Source organism: Homarus americanus, unplaced genomic scaffold (assembly GCF_018991925.1).
Source record: "Homarus americanus isolate GMGI-L3 unplaced genomic scaffold, GMGI_Hamer_2.0 scaffold57980, whole genome shotgun sequence".
Lineage (NCBI taxonomy): Eukaryota > Metazoa > Arthropoda > Malacostraca > Decapoda > Nephropidae > Homarus > Homarus americanus.
The window spans coordinates 280826-304828 of NW_024716703.1; the positions used below are offsets into that span (position 1 = coordinate 280826).

Here is a 24003-nt window from a genome sequence, read left to right on the forward strand (position 1 = left end):
TTAACACTCGGGAGAAGGAATCATTACTTAAATTACTGCCTAATGTTAGCTGTGTAGTCGTGACACACGTGGATGCTCGACCAGGCGATAATTCCTCCACTGAAAATTTCAATGTATCTGTTGTTGACTGGAAACTAGAGTGGTCGTCGCCGCCGCTGCCACTTCATATTAAATTCCTCTCCTGTTTATGCTAGAATATTTTTAAACAGTACCGTTTTATATATATATATTTTTTTTTTTTTTTTTTGTAAATGCGGTGTCGATTAATTTGAGGTGTGACGTCAGGTGAACTATATACAATCAAACAATCGTGTCATTACCCCTACCACCCCCCACCCCCAACCCCCCCACCCACCAGTCTGTCATGTGTGTGTGTGTCAGCTGCTACAGGTAGTCGGGTAAACAATGGTTATTTATCTGCTTTAAAATTTTCCTTGTACTATCTTTTGCCTGTTTGTTTTTATAGCTGTTAACAAATATTCTTGCTCGAGTCCTCTCTCACAGACTCCTACCTAAAAAGGGAAAACTTCCTCCCAGAATATCAATGTGACTTTAGACCATCACGCGGCTCCTCTGACATGATCTCTGCTGCCCGCCAGATACAGGAAAAGTTCAGAGAACAGCTTCGTGACCTGTACATGGCTTTCATTGACCAGGAAATCCCTCTGGCGGAGCCTCAGTCGGTTAAGTTACCCACTAAACCTTTCGCTATTCTGAGGCAACTCCACGACGGCATGAACGGCAGTGTCCTGCACAATGGCACCCAGTCTGAGTTCTTCCCCACCCAGTTTGAGTTCTTCCCCACCCAAACGGGGATAAAACAAGAATGTGTATTGGCACCATCTCTCTTTTCCATTTTCTTGGCTGCCTTCCTTACTCGTGCCAGTGCCATTTAGCCGGCGGGGCGGAGAGGACATCTAGTACCGGATGACGGGACTTTTCAACATAAGACGACTCCAGGCAGGAACAAAGGTGACGGCAGCTATCAGGCGACCTCACCCTCGTCGCTCACAGTAAGTCGTCGACGAGAGTAATTAACCGACCTCGTTACTACCTTTCAGACTTAGTTGTTGACGCGTAGTAATAACGTTATAACAACAGCGTCAACGGCCAGGAATACTGATGCGACTCATTCACCCTTCAAGATTAGGTTCAGATAAGGTCTAGGTTAAGTGCAGCTAGGTTAGGTGAAGTTAGATTAGGTTAAGCTAGGTCTAGGCTTGGATGAATTAGATTAGAGTTAGGTTAAGGTAAGATTAGGCTTCGGTTAAGTTTAGATCAAGGTTACGCTCGAGTTAACTAAGGCTAGGTTTAGTTAGGTTGGGTAATGATGAGTTTAGATCAAGGTTACGCTCGAGTTAACTAAGGCTAGGTTTAGTTAGGTTGGGTAATGATGAGTTTAGATCAAGGTTACGCTCGAGTTAACTAAGGCTAGGTTTAGTTAGGATGGGTAATGATGAGTTTAGATTAGGTTAACGCCTAATTAGTTCATATAAAGGCAAGGCTAAGATTAGTTTAACTTAAGACCGAGATAAGATTAAATTAACTTAAAACTAGGTTAACATTTCATTAGGTTAAAGCCAAGGTACCACAGGTTAAGGCCAAGGCTTCATATAGGTTACAGGAGCGTCAAATAGGATACAGGAGGCTTCAACCGCGACCCAAAATTCGTGGTAATAGGATTAACTGAGAGAGAATTTTGCTTTGATTTTTAGACTAGTTCACATGAATTAATTTAGTGTGGAATGGAGGACCAGTGAGAGGTATGAGGCAACGTGTTCAGTGAGAGGGAGTGAGAGTGAAGTGAGTGGGAGAGGAAAGTGAAAGTGAGTCCAAATGAGAGGGGTGTAGGTGTGAAGGGGAGCGAGTGAAAGGGGTGTAAGTGAGAAGGGGAGAGAGTCCTTGTGAGAGGGGTAGAGGATGAGAGGGAATACAAATGAGAGGTGCGTAGATGAGAGGGGGTGTAAGTGAGTGTAAACAGGAGTGAATGAATAAGTGTAAGCAGGAGTAAGTGTGTACTCATGTTTGGTGTGTGTGTGTGTGTGTGTGTGTGTGTGTGTGTGTGTGTGTATGTGTGTGTGTGTGTGTGTGTCGCTCCCGCTGTAAACAAGTGATAAGAGCCGTGGTTATCTGTGTGTGTGTGTGTGTGTGTGTGTGTGTGTGTGTGTGTGTGTGTGTGTGTGTGTGTGTGTGTGTGAAACGCCGGCAGATACTTGGGAGAGTGAGGGAGGAGGGAGGGAGGTGGGGAGGTGTGGGAGGAAGTGAGGAGGGAGGGGGTGGGTGAGGGAGGGGAGTGTGGGAGGAAGTGAGGGAGAGGAAGGAAAGGGTGGGGGAGGTGAGGGAGGAGGATGGGGGTGTACCAGAGGCGATAAATCGACCTTGGTGGCCGAGCATGACGCACTGAGGTGATGGCCAAAGGTGACACATTGGTTAGGTTAGGTTAGGTTAGGTTAGGTTAAGCTAGGTTAGGTTAGTTGAGATAAGGTCGTTAAGTTAGGTTAGGTCGCTATAGTTTTTATAGTGACGAAAATAGCTTAAACAAGTTAGTGAACAAATAGATAAACTTAAACCTAACAAGTCGCCAGGTCCCGAGGAGATATTTTGTCAAAGTATTAAAGGAAGAATTTAGTTATGCGCCCTAAGGAAACTTGTTGGTCTGCTTGTTATTGTGAAGTATCGTGCCAGGATCCTGAAGGAGAGGTAATGCGATAAAAATTTATAATAAGGGAGAGAGATCACTGTCCTTAACTTAGCATCAGTTTAACATCTTCGTTACAGGGACGCCAATTTTGATATTTTATTTGGCTAAGGCTAAGCAATTGTATTCAGCTCAGAGGGAGGCTGTACACAAGGAGTTAGTGGACTGTCTCCCTAGCTTCAATTGTAGGAAATTTTGTTAGAATTAATAGTTACAAATTCAATTCGTAATCACCAGGGGGCGTTCGTGTCCAACAAATCATACTTTCGATTTTTTTACGAATTTGATGACTCTGGACACAACAATGATATAGTACTCAGTCACTCAAAAAACTATCTTTACAAAATTATGTTGAAAAAATATGACACAACGGACGAAAGATTTTGACAACCCTACCGAGACAACAGGAGTCATAGTATTCATTCTGAAACTCATCGATCACCCCAAGTACAGATAGTTTTTGGAGTTACTGTACATATACCTCGACTTTAGTAAAAACTTTTGGTAAGAGTCCTCACAAAACACAAATGCAGAAAGTAGAGACACGACAATGGAAGAGAAATTCTAAACTTCCTTAGACTACGTATTTATGCTATAATCACTGTACAGGAAGCAAAGAATCACAACAGGACAAAATCAGACTGGGGTAACAACACTAGCAGCGTCCCCAAAGGCTCAGTACTTGGACCATCACTATTTAAGGGATATTACACACACATTGAGGACATACATACAGACGTTGACAAAATCATAAGTATAAATAGGGAGACTAATTAATCCTGATAAGAACCAAGTTATCAAACATCATCATTAACTCAAACACGCTGGGAAGCTTCAAATATAGGTTGGGCAGGTGTGTGAGTGATAAGAGCTGGGGGTAAATCAGGTCTGATTATTATGGGTCAATATGTCTACTGCAGTGTCGTTCAGTCTCAGGTTAAGTCAGATAGGTGGTTAGGTTAGGTTGTAATGGCCCCTGTCTCATCAACAGAACGTATTATATAAATGGGTTATTTACATCTGATTTATATTCAGATTCATCCTCTGTAACTTTCCACTGGCTATGAGGTGACATGTTCAATGCACGTGATAAGGTGTGCCCACGGGAAGCTGCGTCATACTATGCTGAGTAAAGGCATAAAGTAGCCTGCTCTCTGGCCACCTGAAGCGAGCAGTAGTTTGATGTCCTTGACTAGAGGAAGACGTTATTTGAGAGCCTCAGTGGATGGCTCCGTCTTCCCTCGAGGGGGAACGACGTACCCATACCGTTCTTCCTCGATGGGTCACTACTCAGCAGTCACTCACACCAACTTTTATCGAACGGACGTTGATTCACGTTTATATTACATAAACGCCGTCCTCTTTCTCATCACACTCATAAATAGTGGAACTTACGGTTGATATGCACTCAGGAATTATAAACATAATACTTTTATAATAAAACAAGAAACTTCAATTGGGTTTCGTTACCAAAAGCCCAATTATATTATTTGTGTACCAACCTGGTCAACTGGGGAATTAACCAGCATATCAAGGTTAGGAAGTTTCGTTCAATTGAAATTCTATTTAAGAAAAATTTTACCTACCTAAGTCCTCTCAATACGGTGCATGGAGAGAGGGGAGGAGTGAGAGGCTATAGTAAGGGAGGAAGGGGAGAGGACAGTAGGGGGAGTAAGGGGGAGGTGCACGTTTTTGGCAAAGGACAGTCTTTGGTGTGACGCGGTCAACCTCCCTCTGTGGTGTGGGGTGGGGGTGGAAGGTTGTGGTTGGATGGTGTTGGAGGTGTGGTGATGGTGAGGGAGATAGTGGGAATAATAGGGTGGGGGTGGTAGAAGTGGGGGGTGTGTGGTAGGAGGATGACGGAGAGGCTCTGGTCTTCATCTGTTCCCACAAGTGAATATAAGTGGGTCACCTGAGGTGTATGATGACGATGATGATGATGATGATGGTAGCATTCATAATACTAATCATAATAAATAGAAAAGAGTGAAAGTGTGTCCCACAAACCTTTGGTACACAACGAGACGGTATGGCCGGCACTGCACTAGACCACTATTCACTTCCCCAACTGTAACATTAGGTACTCACTCACAGCTTAATAGACTATGAGAACCATGAACGCGAACCAGTGAACCTTAGGACGGGAAGTGAGTATTACAGCCATCCACTCGTCCACGGCACTTAAATCATAAAATATTTAGTGATAATAAAAAATAATTACAATAACAAGATAAAAGAGGCGGAGGATAATAAACACAACTCACTACAGTAATAACACCTGGTGGTGGGGGGTGTTACCTGTACCTGGGGGTAATTACCACTCAAGGTCGAGAAAATGGTTTACCTGTCGCCACTGTTATCTGGTAATAGTTGACCATATAAATATTATTTGTCTGTCGTAGTTGATCTGTAGGAGTTGAGGGGAGGTGTAAAGGGGGATTAAGGGGGTGGGTTAAGGGAAGGTCGAAAGGAGGATTAAGGGGGTGGGTTAAGGGAAGATGAAAAAGTTAGGGGTAGGTATATATTTTAACAACAGCATCACAATAGCAGCGAGGTTGATGCCGTCCTCTCCGCTCCTCTGATTGTGTTTTGTATCAACATTGATCGAGTCTCCGGGTAAAGCTTAGGTGGTTTGCCTTCCCGTCACGACGAAGCAATTTTGTAGAGCTCGCCTTTTTTTTTTTTTTACGTCGACTACAGGCAAAGATCTTGGTATAAACAAGACATTAGTTTATTTTAATCAGTCTATGAGTAACGAACAGGTATTACAGGTTTATCTTGTGCAACAGGTGTGTGGCTCTGGGTGTACAACAGGTGTATGGCTCTGGATGTACAACAGGTGTGTGGCTCTGGATGTACAACAGGTGTGTCTTCACTAATCACTACAAGAATAACACTATTCTCTCTCTCTCTCCCTCAGGTGTGTAGTGACTGATACCTGGTTCACCTGCTGCTTAACTCAGGTAATTAGCTCACCTGTACACCTGTCTTACCTCTTGACAATAGATAAGATCATTTCTGGTTATTATTTAATGTTTTTTTTTTTAGTTTTATCAAGAGAGCAGAATATTGACTGAGTTGAACATGGAGTTGAGTTTCAAAGCACATAGTATATCCACTGCCTCACTTCCTCACAATTTTTCCTGGAAGAGAAGCATTATTATTTCATTAACAACATGTAGATGGTTTTGAATCCTTAATTAATTTGTATCAATTGTTGTTTACGTCTTTATATTCATTGTTTATCTCGTCGTCAGTGTTTACAGAGGTTTGTTTACAAGAAGAATGTTGTTTGTATTTAATGGATTTTGTTGTATTTCTCCTTTGGGGTTTTAATCTGTTTATGCCGGTAATATGCTCAGTAGGGGCATATGTTGCTAAGTATGCCTGCTAGTCTCTAATAGTTAATAGCTTCCATGGCGTAGTTGAGGAAATGCTTCGCCAATATTGACTGACATTAATTTATAACTTCACTTACTTGTTGGTCCGGTCGACATCATAAAAGGGAAGTTAAATTCTCCCCTCCGCTATCTTCCCTTTCCTTCATTTTCCTTCCCTTTCCTTCCTCCTCTCTCTTCCCCTCTGCTCTCCTCTCCTCCTCACTACTCTGAAGAAAAGTTTAACTCTCCCTTTCTTCACCTCGCTACTAGCCTGAAGGAGAGGAACACGAGACCCATGAACTCCTCCAGGCTCCTCAAGGGACACAATTACACCACCATTAGGTTACAATAGTCACCCTCACAACACCAGCAGGAGAGGCGAGTCTGGTGTTACGTCTGGTTGTGGCGGTGCGTCTGTTGTATGACTCTCTCTCTCTCTCTCTCTCTCTCTCTCTCTCTCTCTCTCTCTCTCTTTGTCTCTCTCTCTCGTCCGGCAAATTCCGTTTTAGAGATATCACGGGTTAGGTTAGGTTAGGTTAGGTTAGGTTAGGTTAGGTTAGGCATCACTCTTGTTAATACTTCACAAGACACAACAACAGTGGCCGCTGCTCCACTACTGTCACAACACTAAGATCAGCTAAATTAATAGAGATGGAAGGAGCTTTTCTCTTAACCTGTCAGCCCCTCTCTCCCCCTCTCCCACCCTCTCTCTCACTCTCCCCACTCCCTTCCTCTCCGTCCCCCTCTCTCCCTCACCCACCTCTCTCCCTCACCACCTCTCTCCCTAACTCGTAAGACATTAAGGGACCTTTTAGTTACGGTATAAGTTAACTGTATAGGTCCGTCTTCCCGCCCCTGGTGTGGGGGACCCAGGAAGCGGTAAGCGTCTTGGGACTCCCAGCCAGTCATAAGCCGGTATTATCAAACGCCAGGAATGAGAGAGGGGATTCAACCAATCAGAGGCCAGGAGATTCGGCTAATCAGAGGCCCTGTTTTCTCATTCTTTATAGAGAGGTTAGCTTTGCTCAGGTTAGGTTAGGTTAGGTTAGGTTAGGTTAGGTTAGGTTAGGTTAGGTTAGGTTAGGTTAGGTTAGGTTAGGTTAGGTTAGGTTAGGTTAGGTTAGGTTAGGTTAGGTTAGGTTAGGTTAGGTTAGGTTAGGTTAGGTTAGGTTAGGTTAGGTTAGGTTAGGTTAGGTTAGGTTAGGTCAGGTTAGGTTAGGTTAACTAAAGTATTATTTTACCCTTTAATCTGTTTACTGCAGCCTGAGTCCTGATTCTTTTGTGAACTGAAGACTTTTCCCTTAAGGTTCATTAAGACGTAATGTTGTTTAGCGCACCTCACCCTTAATAGACCTTGGTGGATGACATTATCTTAATCCCAGACCTGAAAATACATGCAAATAATTCTCAGAATATTTTATGCTATTTGGAGGCTTTATCGGATGTTGTAGGTGGGTGGGTGGGTGGGTGGGTGGAGTGGAGTGGAGTGGGCAGGGGTGGGTGGGAGGTATGTGGTGAGATTTGGGTAGATCTCTGTAGGTGGTTGGGTATGTGGGATGGTTGGTGTGTGGGTGGGTAGGTATGTGGGTGGGTGGGTGGGGGTATGTGGGTAGAGTTTGGTACAGATCTCTCTATGTAGGTGGTTGGGTATGTGTGGGATGGTTGGTGTGTGGGTGGGTAGGTATGTGTGGGTGGGTGGGCAGGGGGGTATGTGGGTGAGTTTGGGTAGATCTCTGTAGGTGGTTGGGTATGTGGATAAGTTTGGTGTGTGGGTGGGTAGGTATATTGGGTGGGTGGGTGGGGTAACTGTGGGCAAGGTTTGGGTAGATCTCTATGTAGGTGGTTGGGTATGTGGGATGGTTGGTGTGTGGGTGGGTAGGTATGTGGGTGGGTGGGTGGGGTACATGTGGGTGAGTTTGGGTAGATCTCTATGTGATTGGTTGGTGTGTGGGATGTGGTTGGTGTGTGTGGGTGGGTGGGTATGTGGGTGGGTAGGTAGGTGGGTGGGTGGGGGGGGGTTTGTGGGTAGAGATTTGGGTAGATCTCTATGTAGGTGGTTGGGTATGTGGGATGGTTGGTGTGTGGGTGGGTAGGTATGTGGGTAGGTAGGTGGGTGGGTGGGGGGGGGTTTGTGGGTAGAGATTTGGGTAGATCTCTATGTAGGTGGTTGGGTATGTGGGATGGTTGGTGTGTGGGTGGGTAGGTATGTGGGTGGGTGGATAAGTGGGTGGTTAGGTATGTGGGTGGGTGGTTATGTGGGTGGTTAAGGTATGTGGGTGGGTGGCTTACATAGGTGAAATTTTGATGAATCCTTAACGACTAGACTTGTTTAGACTGTAAATAAAGCCTCATCAAGTATAGATATGTTCCATGAAGTCTTTAAAACCTTTCAATGGATAGAAAAAATGAATCACTGACGAAAATTTGACGAAAAACTGGCAAACTGACGAAAAATGGAGAAAACTATAAAATATACAAAATTGTCTTTTAAAAGGTTACTCCCTCGTTCCTTACATCACTAATGGTTTTTATTTACTTTTGAGAATTATAAAGAATTTCTTATATACTGGACGGACTTCAGGACTCATTTTCTCGCTTATATGAATTGTTTTAAAGAACGCCTATGTTAGTTCCGGGTAGATTAGAGAGATAGAGAGAGTGAGAGAGAAAGAGATAAAGAGAGAGACGGCCCTGGTGTTGGGCATGTGTATCACGAGCCGATATAATATTTAAGTGGATTATCGTGGTGTTTGCTGTCGTCGCTGCCGCTACTGTAAACAAACACACCGGGAGGGAAGTGGTGGGGAACACCTCAAGGCTCCATGGTCTTGTCTAACTCACGGCTCTGATATGAGTCTAGGATGTCTATATATAATACTTCCTTTCAACTATATAATTACTATCCATCCATCTATATATTTAATTACTATCCACCGACACGTAATCTTTTCTGTTTTGTGTATAGGTCGAAGCTATATTCCTAATCCTCATGGACTCCAATCAGTCTAATCCAGTTATCAATCACCAATCTTGGGATACACAAAGATCCTGGAGTTTATCTGGACTCAAGGAACTCATCTGCTCTAGTGTGGTTGAGTCTATGAGCAACTCCAAATAACTATCTGTACTCGGGGTGATCGATGAGTTTCAGAATGAACACTGTGACTCCTGTTGTCTCGGTAGGGTTGTCAAAATTAATCATCCGTTGTGTCATATTTTTTCAACACAATTTTGTATAGATAGTTTTTTGAAGTGATTAGACCTGATATCTTTGTGTGTTAAACGACCTAGTTAACTACTGTCTCATACATCAGACATAGTTAGTTATGGAGGTAAAACTTATTGACTTAAGTTTACCGTTGTTAATACCTACAGGTGTGTTTAACGACCCGTGTTACCTGTGGTTATTTTTACACGGCCATTTCCACCACCAACAGTTGAATAAAACAATTATGTATTTTGTTCTTGTAAATCATTTATATGTCGTGAGTGTAAACGAAAGTCTCTTGCCTCTCATGTTGGGAGGTCATGAGTCTTCCAGTTTAATGGGACGAAGCTGTCAACATGTGTGTGTGTGTAGCTGTATATTTTCAGTCATTTGACTGCCATGTTCTTTCAATGAACCGTGTATTATCATCATCATCATCATCATCATCATCATCATCATTATTATTATTATTATTATTATTATTATTATTATTATTATTATCATTATTATTATTATTATTATTATTATTATTATTATTATTATTATCATTATTTTTATTATTATTATTATTATTATTATTATTATTATTATTATTATTATTATTATTATTATTGTTATTATTATTATTATTATTATTATTATTATTATTATTATTATCATCATTACACACACACACACACACACACACAGTCATGAGAAATACCTCCAAAACACACACTATACATCACTCCAAATTATACCTGTAATTACACTCACGTGTCGAGCACTCATGCTAATTACACTGAGCACCTGTCACATTGTTCACGAGCCTCACCTGAGATACGAACAGTACAGAACAGTACACTCAACTACTAAAGTCTGTTCACCTCTCCTCCTGAACCACGAACCCCCGAGAGATTCAGACTCGTGAACCCGAAGCAATAGACTGATACATTATTCTGTCCATTAAGGCTTCGGGCTCACGAGTCTGAATCTCTCGGGGGTTCGTGGTTCAGGAAAGGTGAACAGACTTTAGTAGTTGAGTGTACTGTACGGCCAATGACCTTCGAATGTCCCATTAATTCTAATTTGAAACTTCCACCCTCCAGACCCACATACACACCCACACAACACACACACACGCGTGGAAGGTGAAAGGGGTTATTGGTTTCGCAATGTGTGTGTTTTTGTGTTTGTGTGTGTGTGTGTTTGTGTGTACCTGGTTGTGCGTGTGTCTATCTATATATGTCTGTTTGTATGTATGTGTTTTTGTGTGCGTGTGTGTCGTGTTGAAATGTAAATACGTTGAAGTAAATAAAAGAATTACTTCTTCAACTAGCGTGCTACTCTACTGCAGCACTGCCCCAAATTGTTCCCTCGCTAACAACACACTGATTTAGCCTCGGGAAAAAAAAATAATGTGATGTGATAAATTTTATCGTCTGTAAAAACCAACAAAGCTATACACCTGGTGGGACGTTTATTGGCCTTAATTGGAGGTACAGGCAAGTAGGTTAGGGTAGTTGCTGTGAATTGTGATTGGTGGGTTGTGGTTGTTGTTAGTTGTAGTGGTAATAAGGTTGGGACTTGTTGTTGTGGATTGCAGATTGTGGTAATAATCTTGAGTTTTGTTGGTAGTAGAAGTAGTAGCACACACACACACACACACACACACACACACACACACACTTGCCTCCCTCACGAAAAGCAAATTGAACGTGGGATCCAGGAGGCCACCTTTGCATAGCTCGGCGTTAAATCCTGCCTCTCCTTCACGCCTGCCACATCCTCTGCCAATTCCCATGATATACTGACCCACAACGCCTATAAACGGGATATTGTGGGGGAGGGAATATATATATTTTTGGGGGCTGGTTTGATTATATGTAGGGTATAGTGTGTGTGTGTGTGTACAGGGGAATTCATTCTTGCTCTCTATCCTCTTTTTTTTCTTTTTTTTTTCCTTCCCTCCTCTCCCATTCCTTTCCTTCATCTCCTCCTTTCCCCCTTACACCCTCCTTTCCCCTCCCTTCACACACCATTTCCCCTACCTTCACACCCCCTTTCCCCTCCCCTCACATCCCATCTTCCCTCCCCTCACCCTCTTTCCCTCCATCCCCACCCTTCCCACCCTTCTTCTCTCTCCCTCACCCTCCCCACCCTTCTCTCACCCTCCCCACCTTCTCCACCCCTCCCACCTCCCCTTCTCTCCCTCCTTCTTCTCCCCCTCCCACGCCTGTCACCAGTAAGTCTCAGCTCACGACGCAGGACAACACGAGACATTAACAAGGGAAGTGGTCTCTCCCGTAATCCTTCCTATCCCTCTTCCCTACCTCCTCATCCTTTCCCCTACGCCCTTTTCCTTGCCAGATTTCCCCTCCCTCCCCTCCCTCCTCCATCTTTCTCTTCATCCTTCCCTCCCTCCTTCTCTTCATCCTGCTCTTCCTCTTCCTATTGCTCCTCCTCCTATCTCCTTCTTCCTCCTTCTCCTCCTACTTCACTTCCTCCTCCTTCTCCTCATCTTTCTCCTCCCTATTCTCTTAATCCCCCTCCTCCTTCTCCTTCCTAAATCCTCTTCAAATCCAATCAGATTCTCCTAAAGCCGATAAATCTGCCCTTAATCAGGCAATAATTTCTTAGGAGTTGACAAAAAAAAATTCTTCGTCGAGGAATTTTTTTTTCCTGAGGGTTCGTGCAGTCTGGGGTCATTGTTTCTCCCGAGGTGAGGTGGGATATGTGTGTCTCTTGGCCTCAACGGTGATTTGAGGAGTGGGAGGGGGGGGTAGAGGGAGGAGATGGGGTTGAAGGTTTAATTTAATGTTCCTCTCCTCTTTTGGTTTAACTTGCCATCCATCAGTCATTTTCACAGTTTATAATTGTATTCAAAACTCTCTCATTATGATACACTGATTGTGACTGACTGACTACCTCTCATCTCTCACTTCCTTTCAGTGTTAGTGAGGTATTGTGTAAGGCCAGACACAGGTGGAGGCCAGACACAGGTGGAGGCCAGACACAGGTGGAGGCCAGACACAGGTGGAGGCCAGACACAGGTGGAGGCCAGACACAGGTGGTGGCCAGACACAGGTGGAGGCCAGACACAGGTGGAGGCCAGACACAGGTGGAGGCCAGACAGGTGGAGCCAGACACAGGTGGAGGCCAGACACAGGTGGAGGCCAGACACAGGTGGAGGCCAGACACAGGTGGAGGCCAGACACAGGTGGTGGCCAGACACAGGTGGAGGCCAGACACAGGTGGAGGCCAGATACAGATGGAGGCCAGACACAGGTGGAGATGCATAATGATAATTAGACTCAAGCTGATGTTAACGTGGCCGAGGGGAAAAGTCGCATACATTAATACAGTACAATACAATAATATGTACAAAACTAAAGAAAAACATTTGGTTTATAATAACTTGTAGATCGACAGATTATCATTATTCAGAGTGTGTCGGGACGAACAGACATATATGGGATGACAACCTACCGTGAATAGAATAATACAGGTAGTCTAGCCACCCACAGCCGGTGTCTTAGTTACCAGGATGTGTGTGTGTGTGTGTGTGTGTGTGTGTGTGTGTGTGTGTGTGTGTGTGAGTGTGTGTGTGTGTGTGTGTGTGTGTGTGTGTGTGTGTGTGTGTGTGTGTGTGTGTGTGTGTGTGTGTGTGTGTGTGTGTGTGAGTGTGTGTGTGTGTGTGTGAGGTGTGTGTGTGTGTGTGTGTGTGTGTGTGTGTGTGTGTGTGTGTGTGTGTGTGTGTGTGTGTGTGTGTGTGTGTGTGTGCTGGTGTGTGTGTGTGTGTGTGTGTGTGTGTGTGTGTGTGTGTGTGTGTGTGTGTGTGTGTGTGTGTGTGTGTGTGTGTGTGTGTGTGTGTGTGGATTTTCTTATATTCTTGTACTCTCTTCCTCTCGTTGTCATTCCTACTCCCCATCCTTCCCCTTCCCTCCCTCCCCACCTCCCCTCCCCTCATCACTCCCCCTCCTTCCTAATCTCTACAGGATACTCCCTCCCCAAACTCCCTCTTGATAACTGGTGAATTTATCTCTTTCCGTCTGACCGTCGCCACAACAATGAGTATCATCCATTAGTGTAGTGTTGGAGGCTGTTGACGTATTAGGTACAGTGGTGACCGGTCCTCAGCAGTGGGACTCATGTCTCCCCATAAGGCTTTTGTTGTCCGTCACAAAGTAAACAAACCAGCTACTACCACTGGGCCTCCTACAGGGTGTTCCTTGTTCCAGCTCAGTGCCCTCTTTATTAGTTCCCTCTCAGGAGCTGGCGTGTAGTGGACCAGAACGATGGGGTGATGGGAATGAGTTTATTTTATGGGGAGGGAGTTACCAATGAGGGGGGTTAGGTTAGGTCAGGTTAGGTTAGGTTGTATGTGTGTGTGTGTTTACAGAATGGTTGTAGCTGGGGACACTCTATACCTTTACTCTACCAAGGTAAATCCTGTCTTCTTCCTAACCTAACCTGACCTGACCTGGTGGAGGAGGTTGTGGGGGAGTGGGTGGAGGGGTGTGGTTTGGGTGGAGGGGTGTACACGGAGCACATACTTGAGTGCCACTGGCTCCTCTCAACCCCCAAGCGGACGTCTCCCTCGAACAGCCTCTGAGACCACCACACACACTGTCCGTCCTTACATAACCTAACCTAACCTAATGCATAGAATATAGGTATATTGGTAGATATACGGTACAGCATACATGAACATACATACATACATACATACATACATACATACATACATACATACATACATACATGCTCAATCACAGTAGTTCAACATGTACACAAATAGTAAACATTAAAACGATTCCATTAAGGACAGCCAAAGAAAATCACCCAAATCTTTTCTTCCCGTTAAGTTCCTTAATACAACCAATCAAAGTTAACGACCAGTCTCTCTTTATTCATCTTGGCTGCGTCTATAGTCAACAGAATCAACGACACTCAAATATCACACACACACACACACACACACACCGATGTTCAGTTCGTTAATATACAGTGTTGTGTCGTCGTGGTGTGTTGTGTCGTCGTGGTGTGTTGTGTCGTCGTGGTGTGTTGTGTCGTCGTGGTGTGTTGCGTCGTCGTGGTGTGTTGTGTCGTCGTGGTGTGTTGTGTCGTCGTGGTGTGTTGTGTCGTCGTGGTGTGTTGTGTCGTCGTGGTGTGTTGCGCGTCGTCGTGGTGTGTTGTGTCGTCGTCGTGTGTTGTGTCGTCGTGGTGTGTTGTGTCGTCGTGGTGTGTTGGTGTGTTGTGGTGTCGTGGTGTGTGTGTCGTCGTGGTGTGTTGTGTCGTCGTGGTGTGTTGTGTCGTCGTGGTGTGTTGTGTCGTCGTGGTGTGTTGTGTCGTCGTGGTGTGTTGTGTCGTCGTGGTGTGTTGTGTCGTCGTGGTGTGTTGTGTTGTGTCGTCGTGGTGTGTTGCGTCGTATACAGCCTTAACAACATCAACCTAGAGAAGTCGACTTGTGAAAGAGACCTAGGGGTACTTGTAAGCCCGGACCTACGGCCTAGAAAACAGTGCGTTAATGTTCGAAATAAGGCAAACAGAGTATTGGGTTTTATATCTAGAAGTGTAAGTAATAAGAGTGCAGAGGTCTTATTGCAACTATATCTTGAGCTAGTCAGGCCACACCTCGATTATGCGGTTCAGTTCTGGTGCCCCTATTATAGAATGGATATAAATTCACTAGAGTCGGTGCAGCGAAGAATGACAAAAATGATTCCGGGACTTAGAAACCTTCCATATCAGGATAGGTTAAAGAAACTTAACTTGCATTCCCTAGAAAGACGAAGAGTGCGGGGAGATATGATAGAAGTATTTAAGTGGGTGAAAGGAATCAATAAAGGGGATATAGATAAAGTTCTTATAATATCCGAGCAGGATAGGACTCGGAGCAACGGATTCAAGTTGGATAAGTTTAGGTTTAGGAGGGAGATAGGAAGAAACTGGTTCACAAATAGGGTGGTGGACGAGTGGAACAAGCTTTGCAGCTTTGTAGTAAGTGCTGGAACTCTGGAAAGTTTCAAAAGGAGGCTAGATAGATTCATGGATGATAGAGAGTGAAAGTAACTCTCGACAGGAGCTGCTATGCACAGGCCAACCGGCCTATTGCAGACTCCTTATTTTCCTATGTTCTTATGTTCATGCTGCTTTGCGTCGTCATGGTACGTTGCGTCGTCATGGTACGTTGCGTCGTCATGGTGCGTTGCGTCGTCATGGTGCTTTGCGTCGTCAAGCTGCTTTGAGTCGCCATGCTGCTTTGCGTCGTCATGGTGCGTTGCGCCCATATACAGTGGTTCATATCCTGGTAGAATCTTGGTCGGGTTATCGCTGTCCTGCCCTCCAGCGGTAACCCAACACCCACATAAGGCTCCGTGTATAGTGGCTCTACTGTACCAGTTATTTATTACCACTTAAACGATCATCTTCAGTGGAAATGTATCTAGTATGACTATATGAGATGCCAGCCTGTCCGTCAGTCTGTACCCCACCTCTCTTCCTTCTGGGGATTGACTGTCTGTCTTGATGGGTGTGTGGCTGGGAGGCCCTGAGGGGAGTGCCTGTGTTACCTGGCACTGGGGGTGTAATGATGATAATAATAATAATAACAGTAATAACAGTAGTAGCAGTAATAATAATAATAACAACAACAGCAACAACAACAAAACAATCACAACAACAACAATATCATAGTTCCCAGTTCCCTAAACATACAACAGCAGACAAATACTAAGCGTAGTGTACATGACATAACACCGTGATACACAACGGGTCTGTAGGTCACGCAAATACCTTATTAACGTAGGGCAAAAAATAACTAATATGTAAGATGTTTTTTTTTCCTTTCGGGGATTGTTTCTCGCGGTGGCCAAGTACCTAAGAGTCAGGAAATGTTTGTGTTTATTTCAATGTGTCAAAACTGTTTACCTGTGTACGTCAGCAGTGTGACTTGAGAATGAAAACACCTCTCAAATCACCTGGAGATTACCCCCCCCCCCCCACAGTTTATTTCGCTTAATGATTAAAGTTTAAGCCTCTCACATTAGCGTAAGTTTAGGTTTAGGAGGGAGATAGGATGGAACTGGTTCACAAATAGGGTGGTGGACGAGTGGAACAAGCTTAGCAACTTTGTAGTAAGTGCTGGAACGCTCAAAAGTTTCAAAAGGAGGCTGGATGGATTCATGGATGATAGAGAGTGGTAGTAACTCTCGACAGGAGCTGCCATGCACAGGCCAACCGGCCTATTGCAGACTCCTTATGTTCTTATGTAATATAAACCTAACGCTAACCTGACTTAACCTAATCTATACTAATGCTAACCTAATCTAACCTAGCCCCCCCCCCCCTTTCCACAGGTAGCGTTAGGGTGTTTAATCATCAGGTAAAATAAGGTGAAGGTGTGCTGTCTCTTACGGCGGTACTTCGGGGTGACTCTCCCTGTGTATTATATTATCACGAACAAACCCTCCCTTAACACTGCTGGGACACACACACACACACTCCTCTGGTCTGCCCATAGATGGTGTTGAGGTGTCTCAGTTGGGTGCCGTACAGTGTTGAGGAGGAGGAAGAGTGTGCATGAGGGATTAGGTTAGGTTAAGTTAGGTTAGGTGAGGTTAGGTTAGGTTAGGTTAGGTGAGGTTAGCATTTGGGTGTTCAATCATCATGTAAAATAAGCTCGGGTGTCTAATCTATAGGTCCTCATTCTTACACCGTTGTATCTATACGGTGGTGATCGATGAATTTCACAATGAACACTACGACTCCTGTTGTCTCGGTAGGGTTGTCAAAATCCTTCGTCTGTTGTGTCATATTGTCTCACACTAAAATCGTAAAGATACAGTTTTTGGGAGCGAGTGTCTAATACTTGTTGCTTCAGTGGTGATGTAGTGTGTGTGTGTACAGCTCCTGGGGTTAAAACAGCATCTGCATAACACTCTTACCAGGCCATCCCACCCTCATCCACCACCCATACATCCACTCCCCACCCACCCAATCACCCACTCCTAACCCCTCCCCCGCCCACTACCCAGTCCCCTCTTCTACACATACACCCACTCCATCCCTACCACCCACCCTCTCCCTGGTCCCCCACCCTACCACCCACCCTCCCATGTCCCTCATCCCGTCCACTTCAGGTCATTGCCCCGATATGATCATTGCACGCCCGGTTCACTGTACTCGTATTTGGTCCACCTGTACCCTCACCTGTACCCTCACCTGTACCCTCACTTTTACCTCACCTGTACCTCACCTGTATCCTCACCTGTACCTCACCTGTATCCTCACCTGCACCTCACCTGTACTCTCACCTGTACCTCACCTGTAATTAGGAATTTCCACCATTTTAATCGCCATCACAATTCTTCCATCACATCAAACAACTGATAAATTTTTTACTGTTATTTTATTACAATTTTTATTTACACTTTTATGGGATAAATTTATGATTTTTGGTCAAAGGGAAGAGGGGGAGGATATTGCCATTGGATTTTTTATACTAATTTACCGATTAATCTGTTAGTCAGGTACTAAAGGGACGGATGTAGGAATAACGTTTGTACAGTGACGGGTATAAAGACGGGTGACGGGTATAAAAACGGGTGACGGGTACAAAGACGGGTGACGGGTACAAAGACGGGTGACGGGTACAAAGACGGGTGACGGGTACAAAGACGGGTGACGGGTGTAAACCAAGAAAAGTCCTGTCAGTCCCCCGTCCCATGCATGAACCCTGAGATTCGTGAAGTTGTGAATCCGACTCTGAGAATCGTAAACCTCTGAATCCGAGACATCACACGAACCCAATAAGGAAGAAGAAGAAGAAGAAGATGGGTGATAAAGCGGGGTATGAGAGAGGGCTTTAAAACTCCTGAAGAATATCGAAAGACGAATGAGAAGAAGAAAAGAGAGGATTAATTACGTGGACACAATGATAAACGAACGAGAGCTTGAGAAAGAAGGAGCTCTCTCTAGTGTGATATCGAGACAGAAGGAAAAATTGGGTTAATGGTGAAGGCAGAATAGGAGGGAGAGGAACAGGGAGGGGGGGGTGGTATCTTGAGAACTGGGTCCTTGGGTGTCTTGAAGGAGGGGCAGACAATGGTAGAGCAGGAGGGGATGTAGGAGGAGGTAAGGACCAAGGAGTCGTGGTGATGATGGGTGGTTAAAGCTAGTGGATAATAACAATGTCCCATCATTAACCAGTAAAAAAAATGAAAAAAAATTATACTTTTTTAATAATTCAATGAACAAAAATAAACATTGTCATTACCCAATACAATAACGTTTCTTTATGACCTGACTAATGACCTTGTTATAACAGTAAACGTAATTATTAAAATTTAATGTTTTTACATCGAACTATTTTGAGAGTTGCTAAATACGCTATATGTATGTATGTATGTATGTATGTATGTATGTATGTATGTATGTATGTATGTATGCGTGCGTGCGAGCGTTTGTTGACTTGCTTATCATTAATATTAATCAGTTAAATGTTTGTACGAAATTTATGTAATTAATAATGAAGGTGATTCCCGCTGGCTATGTTGTGTGGTAGAGGGTGTGGTAGTTGGTGTTGTGTGGTAGAGAGTGTGGTAGTTGTTGTTGTGTGGTAGAGAGCGTGGTAGTTGTTGTTGTGTGGTAGAGTGTGGTAGTTGGTGTTGTGTGGTAGAGTGTGGTAGTTGGTGTTGTGTGGTAGAGGATGTGGTAGTTGGGGTTGTGTGGTAGAGGTGTGGTAGCTGGTGTTGTGTGGTAGAGTGTGGTGGTGTTGTGTGGCAGAGAGTGTGTAGTTGGTGTTGTGTGTGTAGAGGTGTGGTAGGGTGTTGTGTGGGTAGAGGGTGTGGTAGTTGTTGTTGTGTGGTAGAGTGTGGTAGTTGGTGTTGTGTGGTAGAGGGTGTGGTAGTTGTTGTTGTGTGGTAGAGTGTGGTAGTTGGTGTTGTGTGGTAGAGGGTGTGGTAGTTGTTGTTGTGTGGTAGAGTGTGGTAGCTGGTGTTGTGTGGTAGACAGAGTGATAGCTGGTGTTGTGTGGTAGAGAGTGTGGTAGCTGGTGTTGTGTGGTAGAGAGTGTGGTAGCTGGTGTTGTGTGGTAGAGAGTGTGGTAGCTGGTGTTGTGTGGTAGAGAGTGTGGTAGTTGGTGTTGTGTGGTAGAGAGTGGTAGCTGGTGTTGTGTGGTAGACAGAGTGATAGCTGGTGTTGTGTGGTAGAGAGTGTGGTAGCTGGTGTTGTGTGGTAGAGAGTGTGGTAGCTGGTGTTGTGTGGTAGAGAGTGTGCTGGTGTTGTGTGGTAGAGAGTGTGGTAGCTGGTGTTGTGTGGTAGACAGAGTGGTAGTTGGTGTTGTGTGGTAGAGAGTGTGGTAGCTGGTGTTGTGTGGTAGAGAGTGTGGTAGCTGGTGTTGTGTGGTAGAGAGTGTGGTAGCTGGTGTTGTAGTGATTAATTCTGACCCGCTGATGTCTGATTGGCATTAACCTGATCTGATTGTCTTGTCTGATCAGGTGTGAGATTTTTTCTTTTATTATTTATCATTCTTAATTTTTCTATCTTTTTATTCTTCATTTCCTTCTTCCTATCCTTCAATTCCTTCTTCCTTATCCTTACTCCCTCCTTCTTCTCTTCCTCATCCTTATCCTCACTCCTTCCTCCTCCTCTCCCTCCTCACCCTCTTTCTCCCTCTCCTCCTCCCCTCTGTCCCTTCCCCCAATTCTCTTCCTCATCTTTACCCTTAATCCCTCCTCCTCCTCCCCCCGCCCTCCTTCTGCTCCTTCCTGCGCTCCCGGCGTATAAGCAGGACTCGGGACTTTTGCAGGCAGGCGGCCGTGGGTGGTTGGCTGGCTGCCGGAGTGAGTCTCTCTGCGTCTCTCTTCGTGATCACAACAGTGCGGCCGCCTCACCCAACACCAACCTCCCGCATCCATTTCTGTTCTTTCTCTCTCTCACTGCCCCGTCGCCTGCGTGTGTGTGTGTTGGTAATTCAGCTTTTGGATAGAAGACAAGAGATTATTTTTGTGTTTTTTATTCCATAGTGAAGATGGTAAGGTTATTATTATTAGTGTTTTGACTGTAAAGAAGACAAAACAATTGAAAAACTATTTATAAGTGATTAAATGGAACAAGGTATTTATCGCCGGCCGACTCGTAAGGTAAGTTGTATTACAGTTTAAATGTTGTTATTATTATTATTTAGAAAACTTTTATTGTTTATGTTTTTGTTTTTTAAATTTTCTTGAAAGCTTATGTACGTAAGTTTAAGGCATTGTGTTTTATGAATTTATTGATTCTATTGCTGCAAAAACATATTATCTCCACTTAATATTTTTTAAGGGTCTTTATATGTGTTCAGTTTAAGTCAAAATTACCTCCACAGTTTTGTTTCGTAAATATGATTGGTGTACAAGGTGGTGACGTCAGGCTGCTTCTTGTGGTAAATTATATCAGAATTAACAACAAGAAATACTCTAAGGAACCTCACAACAGTAGCCAGACTAAGGAGGCTTGATAAACAAACACAATGGTGCCACATCTCACAAAACCCCACCGGTCACTGTATTAGGTGTAAGTGGAAGCGATTGAACAGGTACTGAAGGTTCAAATGACAGTCTATAGTTCTTATGCAGTATTGTAAATAAAAAAAAATCCCATCTCGTATTATTTTGACAACACGATAAGTAACGTCTCATATAGGTATCGTAATTGTTTTTGTCAATAATTTGAATGCCAAACGTTAAAGTGAATGATCAAATTCATTCAAGCACAACAATCTTTATGGCTATTGTGAGTTTATTACCTTTAGAAGTGTTTGTAAATAATGTCCTCACACACCTTTAGAAGTGTTTGTAAATAATGTCCTCACACACCTGTAGAAGTGTTTGTAACTAATGTCCTCACACACCTGTAGAAGTGTTTGTAAATAATGTCCTTACACACCTGTAGAAGTGTTTGTAAATAATGTCCTCACACACCTGTAGAAGTGTTTGTAACTAATGTCCTCACACACCTGTAGAAGTGTTTGTAAATAATGTCCTCACACACCTGTAGAAGTGTTTGTAAATAATGTTCTTCTCTGAACTGTTGGTGTTCTCTTGTCCTGACAGTTGTGGACAGAATTGTATTGAACTTTTGTACTACAGCTACTAATGCCACTATAGTCGTCGCAGTGGTAGTAGTAGTAGTAGTAGTAGTAGTAGTAGTAGTATCGTTAAGTATAAAGATCACTCGTATAACACCAAACTCCACGGACACAACACATCATGGCTGATCAATAGTCTTAGTGTCAGGCTCCTGTAAGTGTTTCATCCTGTAACACCTTGTATTCTTTGTAATTTTATCAGTATTAATAAAAGTCAAGGTTCCAATACTGTGCTCGGCTTCTCTCGTCATCACAGGAGGAGGGAGGGAGTTGTCTTGCTTATCTTGATGTTAAGTAGTCCTAACCTAACCTAATCTAACCTAACGTGATACTATTATAAGCTGGTATTGAAGTTAGGTTCTTTTAATCAAGGTTAGAGATGACACACACACACACACACACACACACACACACACACACACACACACACACACACACACACACTTCCTGGCTTTATACCGAAATTAATTCTGAATTTTTTCCGTTCATTAACTTACCTGAATCCTGAAGGTGACACGAGGCGGATATATTACCTTCATAAATACTACGTACAATAAATATCGCTTAGGAATATTAATACTTACAATAAATATCTTTGACTAATATTAGAGCATCAGTATTTAATTTATAATATTTTTCTCAGACTGTAGGAAGGAAATAAGATAGTGTGATGATATAACCCGGGTGCAGGTGTCATGATTATATAACCCGGGTGCAGGTGTCAGTCAATCAGACAACTTGGCCCTGGGTCGAGTCGTTACCTGGCGCTACGGTCTGCCTTATGCCCTTACCTGGTTTTTAATTTAGGGACAGGTGTTTCCGTCCTCCCTTCCTGACCGAACTGATTAGTGTTTTTTACACCTGAAGGAAAAAAAGTGCTCTTGAAATTAGGGAATGAGGTGTGTGTGTGTGTGTGTGTGTGTGTGTGTGTGTGTGTGTGTGTGTGATGTCTCCCTCAACACTGCCTGTGGGGATGTGAGTTGTGGGAAGAAGGAAAGAAGGAAGGGAAAGAGAAACGAAAGAAGGGATGACAGAAAAGGAGGGAGGGAAGAAAAAGGAAAGAAGGGAATAAAAAACGAGAGGAGGGAATAAAGAAGGAAAGGAGGGAGTGAAGAAGAAGAAGGGGGTGGTGGACAAGAAGAAGGGAATAAAGAAGGAAAGGGAGGGAAGGGGGTGGTGGACAAGATGGTGGCCAAACAAAGGTTCTTTTCACCCCATTGAAGCTCCTCTACAGTAGCCACTTACAGGCGACCGTACACAGGAGACGTCCAGAGCCAGAGAGAGAGTGTGAACGAGGGCCAGAGGGAACGGGGTAAGGAGTAGTGAGGCTAGAGATGGTTGGATAGAGGGATAGTGAGGCGGAGTGATAGAGAGAGTAGGGGATTGTGAGGTGGAGCAATAGAGGGATAGTGAGGATAGAGATGGTGTTGGATAGGGGAAGAGAAAAGGAGAAGAGAGAATGAAAGTATTTGGAGAGGGAGAGACAACATGGTAAGACTGTAGTAAACTCTGTCCCTTGATGGTTAGGTTAGGTTAGGTTAGGTTAGTTGCTGGCCAAATGAAGCCCCAGTCCTCTTAGGCCCCAGTCCGCCTAGGCCCCAGTCCTCTTAGGGACCAGTCCGCCTAGGCCCCAGTCCTCCTAGACCCCAGTCCGCCTAGGCCCCAGTCCTCTTAGGGACCAGTCCGCCTAGGCCCCAGTCCTCCTAGACCCCAGTCCGCCTAGGCCCCAGTCCTCTTAGGGACCAGTCCGCCTAGGCCCCAGTTCTCCTAGACCCCAGTCTTCATAGGCCCCAGTCCGCATAGACCCCAGTCCGCCTAGGCCCCAGTTCTCCTAGACCCCAGTCTTCATAGGCCCACATAAGGACAATTGATTTATTTTTCTAAGTGGCAAATTACCTTCATGTCTGAACATTGTATTGTCACCATATGTCTCAAAGGTGTTTACCAAGACACACACACACACACACACACACACACACACACACACACACACACACATACAGAGGGTATAATGTATTTACAGACATTAATTAGTTATTTAAAATACGTACCTGTGAGTACACAAACAACACCAAAACACTAACAACACCATAACACAAACAACACCAAAACACTAACAACACCATAACACTAACAACACCATAACACAAACAGAGATCTCATCCACACACCACAAACACAACAAACCAACAAAACACCAAGAAAGGCGAAGACAGACGTGGATGAATGCAACCAGACAAGCAGCTACAATGAGGGGATGAATAATGTATTGTGATGTATGTATAGTGAGGTGCAAGTGATGGTGATGGTGGTGGTGGTGACAGTGGTGGTGGGGTGGTAGCAGTGGTGGTGATGTTGGTGGTGGTAGTGGTGATGATGATGTTGGTGATGATGGTGGTAGTGGTGATGGTGAAGCAGGTACAGTACAGGTGGAAAGCTTTATAAGGGTAATTGGAGTGAGCGAATGGTTAAGGCAAAAGACGTGTGTGTGTGTGTGTGTCTGTGTGTGTGTCTGTGTGTGTGTGTGTGTGTGTGTGTGTGTGTGTTCCCATCAAGGCTTGAAAGATGATGCTGGTGACATGACTCTCTGGTCACGCCCACGCCC

The 24003-nt window shown here is 44.2% G+C and overlaps 1 protein-coding gene across 8 annotated transcripts in view; it reads left to right on the forward strand.

Annotated features, from left to right (window-relative positions):
- Positions 1-24003, forward strand: part of LOC121858208 (prostaglandin D2 receptor-like) — a 134265-nt gene that overhangs the window by 51722 nt on the left and 58540 nt on the right. Inside the window, exon 1 of one of the 8 annotated variants that reach the window (XM_042354431.1) lies at positions 20102-20412. The exons of the other annotated variants lie outside the window; for them this stretch is intronic. The gene's annotated coding sequence lies outside the window, so the exon portion shown is untranslated. Of the gene's footprint in view, positions 1-20101; positions 20413-24003 lie in introns of those variants that run through there. 8 annotated transcript variants of the gene reach the window in all.